Genomic DNA, 7,717 nt, shown 5'->3' with positions numbered 1-7,717 from the left:
TTACACCATTTGCGAAGCCAGTTGTTCACTTCCACTATTTTTCCCTCTCTCCCTGGGCCACGTCGTTCAACTGGGAGGACAGATGAGATGACAATTTGTGTATTTAATTGCTTCAATTTCCTGCCCAGAGCCTCGTAATCTCTTTTGATCTTCTGGAGGCTATTGCTTGCAGTGTCATTGGTTCCCACATGAACCAAGAGGAAGGGGTATTTGTCAGTGGGTTATTCTTCTCTAATCAGGATTAAGGACAAATGATTTTGTGGCATAGAAAAGAATATCCGTTTCACAAGCGAAGGAAGATGTCTAGGGTTGCCATATTTTGAAGAGCAAAGAAGAGGATGCTATGACAGCCATTCAAAGCAAATAAGTGCAATTTGTATCAAATTTTACCCCTGAAAAAGAGGGTGTGTCCTGGAAATAGAGGGCACTCCTAGTTTGGGAGGTGAGCGTGGAAGCCTGACGATAATGTTGCCCTGACTGATGTGGATGCGAGCAAAGCAAACTTGCCCACTTCTCACTAGGGAAGAGTATCCAAATGGGCCCCAGCATGAAAGGCAGCAGTGATGCTAGAAGAGGCCATTTTTCCTAGATGGCATTCATGTTTCTTGCATTGGGCACCTGAGAAGGTAGCTGGCTGAGCCTCTCTTTACTGAAGTTACAATCCAGGCAGGAAAGCTTGCACAGCCCCCCCCCCCCGCCCGGAGGCCAGGCTTGCATCTCCCAGGGCGTTGCATGAAGACTTGCTGGACACAGAGGAATGGTGGGAGGCACCCTTTGGGGAATTCCCAAGGGAAGAAGGCTTAGAGCTTGCACATTGGTGGTGGGACCATGATGGGCGAAAAGAGGGAGAAGACTGAGAAGAGGAGTTGGCAGAAGCTGAAGAGGTAACAGGTCTTAGTGAGCAGGAAGTGTCTGTTGCAGAGAGAAGTCCAGAGTCAGTATCAGAAACTGAAGCAAGAGAGGAGTGAGGCCAAGAGGCAGAGATGAGTCAGACTGGTGAAGAAGCCAGGGTGTCTCCTGTGACCAGTTCCCCTCCCTGCTGGTCTCCCAAGATGAGGTTACAGATAGGGGAGTAATACCCCTCCCCACCTTCTCACTATATAGAAGGATCTGGCAACTTCTGTTTCAGTGTATCTGAAGAAGTGTGCATGCACACGAAAGCTCATACCAAGAACTAACTTAGTTGGTCTTTAAGGTGCTACTGGCAGGAAAAATTTTTTTTTTGTTTTCCCAAGATGAGAAGAGGGATGAAGAGGGAGGAGCAGAGACAGGTGTGCTGGCATATTCTCAGATTGCTTGGAAAGGACCTGGTGGCAGAGGGAATTTGGGCAGCTGTGGAAGGTGGGGACCTTCAGCCTCCACAACTGCCTAATAGAGGCAAGACCTATGAGAAGGGTTGCTGTGCTCATTAGGCCTGGCTCCCCTGAGCTGGCCTGGTTTCTGTTAATAAAGAGTTAACTTCACATACTCGATTTCTGGCTGACTGGCTCCCTGACAGGTAGGACCCATACCAATGGATTCCAGTTACAAGAAGGAAATTCCAACTCAACATCAGGAAGAACGTTCTGAGGGTAAGAGCTGTTTGACAGTGGAAGGGACTCCCTGGAAGGGTGGTGGACTCTGCTTCTCTGGAAGTTTATAAACAGAGCTTGGATGGCCATCTGCTAGGGATTCTTTAGTTGTTATTCCTGCATTACAGATTATTTCAGGGTTGCAAAGATCTGTTAAAGATCACTTTTTTGAAAAGCAATTTTGCTTGAGAGGAACAGGCAAAAAACCTAGCAGAGGAGCAGAGGATCTCCCTGCTTAGGCAAATTCTTCACAGGAAAGCCTGTATTATAGGACTTTTCATTCTGTTTAAGCACACAGTAGAATTTAAGCACACAGTAGAATTTAGCCTTGCCATTTCTAAAGAATGAGGCATTACATCCTATCGGCTTTAGCCAACCTTGCAAGAATTCTTATGCCAAGAATTTGTTTGCAGTAACAAGTTCCAAATGCATCCCTTTTCCTTTGTTATGCATTAGTTACAAGCAACCCTAAGCAGAAATATTTGAGGCCTCCAACAGCACCAAGCTCTTGATCTGACCGTGTCTCCATGCAGCTTTCAAAGTTAGTGCACATTTATGCTCCAGAAGAAGGACATGGCAGCAAGGAACAGGATAAACAGAAGCCACAGGGGTACTGACTGCAAAGGATCCAAGCATTTGGTTTGCCCCTCAGATTTGAGCCTGAGCTGACTCTTGTGTATGTGTGGTTGTCCATCCACTCCTTTGGGGTCCAGTCCAAGGAGGACTTACTGCAGCTCTTCCTAGACCAGACCAGAAAGAAAGGAAGCTGCCATATGCACAAAGGTATTTTTGTCAGCCGTGTCAGTGAACAGGACCCTGCTGCAAGTTAAAATTCAGAGGCCTGTCTTGGTTTGCCTCAGTGTCACGGTGAAATAGGTGGTGAACAATCAATAGGTGAGCGTGGAAGCCTGACGTGAACCAATCTACAGAAACTGGGCTATATCCCTTGAATTGCTGGGGTCCTAAATCAAAATGCTGTCAGCTAAATTCAGACATTCCACATACCAATCATACTGTGCATGAACTAGGCCTCCGCAACCAAAATAAAATAGACAAACTAAAGACGACAGCAATGAACCTCAAGCTTAGGATTGAGGAACCAGCTGGTGGAGGCAGAACTTCCACATCTGTGGCCTGGAGGAAAAACAGGAAGGGTCAGAGCTCAAATCTTATCTCATAATGTGGCTTAATAACCTACCCATAGGCATAACGCTAAACCTGTCACACATCAAGAGATCCTACAGGATCCCCACACGGCACTCTCACCCCACACGTTGTCTCACCCAGAGACACCATCGCAAGTTTCAAGAGAACTTACACATTACGTTACGTTATGTTACATTTATATCCCACCTTTCCTTCAAAGAGCTCAAGGTGGGAGACATGGTTCTCCACTGCCCATTTTTTATCCTCACAACAACCCTGGGTGTGGTGGTAGGTCAGGCGGTGAGGCAGTGACTGGCCCAAGGCCACCCAGTGAGGTCTGTGGCCAGTTGAGGATTTGAACCCTAGTCTCATGGGTCCTAGTCCAACACACTAACCACTGCAATACTCTGGCTCCCATGAGAGACACCATATATAAAGCTCTGCAAAATATCAAAGACCTAACTAGTGGAAATAATATCATCTCAGTCTTCCAAGACATCAGCATGGACCTGCTTCAGAGACATTCCTTGCTTCATCCCTTCACTCCAGTACAGGCGACTCTCAGTGCGCACGGGGGCTACGTTTTGGGGATCGTGTCTAAAGCCAAAATCGTGTGTAGTCAAAACACATTAGGATTGCTAATGTCCCCTCCCCCTTAATTCCCCAACTGCATAAAGCTGAATGCACACAAATTAAAGTTGTGAGTTACTGTAAAGGTAAAGGTAAAGGTACCCCTGCCCGTACGGGCCAGTCTTGACAGACTCTAGGGTTGTGCGCTCATCTCACTAGAGGCCGGGAGCCAGTGCTGTCCGCAGACACTTCCGGGTCACGTGGCCAGCGTGACGAAGCTGCTCTGGCGAACCAGACCAGAGCAGCACACGGAAACACCGTTTACTTTCCCGCTATAAAGCGGTACCTATTTATCTACTTGACTTAAGGGTGCTTTCGAACTGCTAGGTGGGCAGGAGCTGGGACCGAACGACGGGAGCTCACCCCGCCGCAGGGTGAGTTACTGTACTTCATGACAAAGGCATATCTTACCGCTGGGGATTCCCTTTCAAATTGATTGCTCAGCATAGTAGAAGGACACTGGCTGCAAATAATACCACACAGGCAGAACACCTATTAATAAGATAGCATTTTCCTTACCATCCATTGCAGCTACAAACTCTGACTCTCAACAAAATGGTGGCACTCATTCCTGGAAAACAAGAAGGAGAAAACAAGCTTGTTTGCTCTTTCATGTGACAGTCCTATCTGAAAATGGCTATCATATCCATAGCCATAGCTAGGTGATCTTGCACCCCAGCAGAATTGTCCAGATTGTGCCCGCTAGCCACTTACAAATTAGCTCTTCTTTCTGCCTCTTCTCCAACCCCCCCCCCTTCAATTCACGCTCTATTAGAAACCTTTTCTTATGAGGCAATCAATATTTTTATTTATGGACATATTTTAAAGCTGATTTTGCACCCACCCTCGCCTGCACCCTTGGCAGGGGCCCACCTCACCACCCCCTAGTTACAGCCCTGATCATATCTCCTCTCAGTCTCCTCTTTTCCAGGCTAAACATACCCATCTCCTTCAACTGTTCCTCATAAGGCTTGGTTTGCTTGATCATCTTGGTTGCCCTCCTCTGCAAACATTCCACCTTGTCAACACCCTTCTTAAATTGTGGTGCCCAGAATCGGACACAGGACTCCAGGTGTGGTCTGACCAATGCAGAATAGAGTGGAACTATGACTTCCCTTGATCTGGACACTAGACTTCTGTTGATGCAGCCTAGAAGAGCATTAGCCTTTTTTGCTGCTGCTTCACATTGTGGACTCATGTTCAGCTTGTGGTCCACTAAGACTCCTAGATCTTTTTCACATGTACTGCTAGTGAGCCCTGTGTCCCCCATCTGGGTCTTAGCTTCCAGAATTCCAGCATTATGTCCATGTCTGGCCATGGTACCCAGCAGCAAATGTGGAAAACATGAAGAGTGGGCACAGTCTTTAAACATGCAGCAGACATTGGAGGTGGCTGATTGAGAGCCCCAGTGTGTGCTCCACATTTTTCAGGGATACAGGTTGTGCTGTGGTCTAAACCACTGAGCCTCTTGCTGATCAGAAGGTCGGTGGTTCGAATCCGCGTGAGCTCCCGTTGCTCTGCCCCAGCTCCTGTCAACCTAGCAGTTCGAAAGCACACCAGTGCAAGTAGATAAATAGGTATGGCTGCAGCGGGAAGGTCAACGGCATTTCTGTGTGCTCTGGTTTCCATCACATCCCTCTGTGTTCCTGTAGCAGTTTAGTCCTGCTGGCCACATGACCTGGAAAGCTGTCTGTGAATGACGCCGGCTCCCTCGACATGAAGGGAGATGAGTGCCACACCACATAGTGAAATTCGACTTTTTACCTTTACCCACATTTTGCCTTCACACTTTGTTTTTATTGAATGAAGCACCAAGTGTAAAACAGCTCTATGCTTGCAATTTAAAATCAATATTTGCCGTCCTTTGATTTTTGCACCTTTGATTTTCTGCAGAGTCTTCAACTTAAGCACTTTACAGTGGAACCTCAGTTGTCAAATGCTTCGGAAGTCGAACACTTCAGCTTTCAAATGCCGACAACCCGGAAGTGAATGCTTCCGTTTTCGAACGTGCCTCAGAAGTTGAATGGCTTCCGGGGCGCATTTCTCCATTTTTTCAATGGATTTTGCCGACCAGCAATAGCGCCTCGGTTGTCATACGTTTTGGAAGTCAAACAGTCTTTCGGAATGGATTATGTTTGACAACCGAGGTATTCTTTAGGAAGTTAAGCTAGTGACTGGCTTCCCCCTTCCCTCTTCTAACCATTTTCCCAAAGTGGTACTACTATTTTTATCCTCCTTTAGCTGCGTCTTGCATGGCGGAGTTTAGCTGACCCAAGGGCAGATGTCTGGCCTGCCAGGAAGTGCTGAATGAACATGATGATTAGGGGAGGACCACTAGTAAACACTCGTAGCATATTTGTCAATCAACAGGAAATTAATGGCATGATATATAGCAGGAATGAGGCACAAGCTTTCTGGCTTTTGAACTGTAACAGGTTAAGAAAGCAGGGCAAGAGTAATATGAAAAGGACATTGATTTGCAGCCCCATGTTCTAACAGAGGCTTACCTACTTGCAGCAAAAAAGGGCTCATGCACAACGAATCATAGGAATGCAGCCTCAAGCCTCAAGGCCTGGAGAAGAGCCAGCTATAAAGGTTCCTTCCTTAAGTTGAGCCTATTCACTCAAACACAGAGGCCATTTAATGGATGTTAAATTTTGCAGAGTGACCATGTTGCAAAAGACCCAAAATAAATGTGACTTGCTATTTAAACTCCACAAATGTAGTTCACGTTTGTTTAAAGTGACAGTTCCCAGGCCTCTGAGGCAGGAATGGTTGGGAAATGGATTAATTGCCCTTGCAGGCTTGTGTGTATAATGCATCTGTTGACACATGCAAATAATGGGTACTATAGTATATTTTGGTGTATAAAGCCTATATTAACATTCTCTAAGTGATAAAGGGGTCAACTTTTTTTGAAATGCAGAAAAAGGCTCCAGGTTCATGAACACAGCATTGTTGGCCGCCACCCCAATCTCTGAGTGGTGGGAGATTCCAGAGGTTCCAGGTGTGTCCCCAGGGTTCGTATTTCCTTTCGGGAATGAGGCACAGCCGAGACTGTGATGTCTTTAAACTATATGGCTTACTTACACATATATACAACCTAAGCCTACAATGAAGGGGTTCACAGCATGAACACCCCGAGATGGTCTAGTTTCCCCCATAGCTGTAGCCTTGGATTCAAACACAAATCAAACGTTGGGCTATCTCTCTGCCTTTTCCAGCTTGCAACCTTCTCCCCAGGTCACATCACAGCCAACTCTCTACTCTGGCTTTTGCCTTCTCACTATCTAAGAGATGGAGGAGGTGCCCCTACCACCTGTTGTCTGGAGCTCCCTCACCTTAGCTTCTTAATGGGCCACCCCCTTTCTTTTGTTTTCTTAGTGGCTCATCACCGTGGGTGATTCACTCACCAGAAGGTTGGTCCGCCTTAGAGTTTAACACTTACTGGACCCAGGAATTATAGGTGTCTGGTGCCACAGAACTCATGACACTATATTATTTAGGACAGTTTGCTATGACAGATTATGTTTTAGTAACCCAATTACGGGGTTTGCAGGGAGGGTGAGTCAATGAAATAGTATAATAATAATTAGGTTCAAGAGTGGAAGTTCCTATCCAAGACTTACAAGAGGGTGTAAATATTCAGACAGCATGTACATAACCTATGGAGATCACTATCACCCAAGATGTGTTAGTAGATGCTAGGAGAGATAGCGCTGAAATGGTTTAGATAAGATTTATAGAGGATAGGTCTATGTACAGATATTAAGCACAACACATTCTAGCATTGAATGACAGGTGCTGTAGTGCCAAATAATTAGGGGGAACTATTGCGTCATATTCTGCTGATGAGCTTCTGAGAGGCACCTGGGTTGTCATTGTTCTTTCATTATTTCCCTATTTACTTTACACAATTTCTTACCTGCCCTTCACCATAAGGTCCCAGGGTGGGTTACAGCAATAGAATAAACAATTATAAAAACAGCCCAAACTATTACAATTATAAATCAAGTAATAACATTCAAACATATTATGAATAATAAGAATTCAGCGAAAGAGCTGGTCCGAAAACTATCCCATGACAATGCCTAGTGCACTTCTGAGGGTAGGGAAGCCAACCATTTAGGGCTGCCACTGTGGGTAGGCTATTTCAGAGATTTGTGGCCTAAGTGGTTTAAACATCCCTAGTCTCTGAGGGGTGAAAGACTCCAGGGGTGCCTGCACTAACCCAGGTTTTGGTTTCTCCCCCCCCCAATTTTTTTATTGATTCTCCAAATTTATAACAATCATGACAACAAACAAGAAAAACATTACAATATCAAAAAGCAAGCAAACAAACATTTATCCTAACTGTTATAGTCCCACTT

The 7,717-nt window shown here is 45.7% G+C and overlaps 1 long non-coding RNA gene across 1 annotated transcript; it reads left to right on the top strand.

The window, feature by feature from the left end:
* Positions 1-225: 225 nt before the first annotated feature.
* On the top strand, positions 226-6,380 carry LOC310745609. Its single transcript, XR_014540224.1, has 3 exons — positions 226-1,057; positions 1,241-1,571; positions 5,241-6,380. It is a non-coding gene; the product is annotated as an uncharacterized lncRNA (long non-coding RNA).
* Positions 6,381-7,717: the final 1,337 nt, after the last annotated feature.

This window comes from Podarcis filfolensis (assembly GCF_964270895.1).
Source record: "Podarcis filfolensis genome assembly, chromosome: 12".
Taxonomy (NCBI): domain Eukaryota; kingdom Metazoa; phylum Chordata; class Lepidosauria; order Squamata; family Lacertidae; genus Podarcis; species Podarcis filfolensis.
The sequence above is the reverse complement of the archived record's forward strand: the minus strand, read 5'-3'. Positions and strand labels throughout refer to the sequence as shown.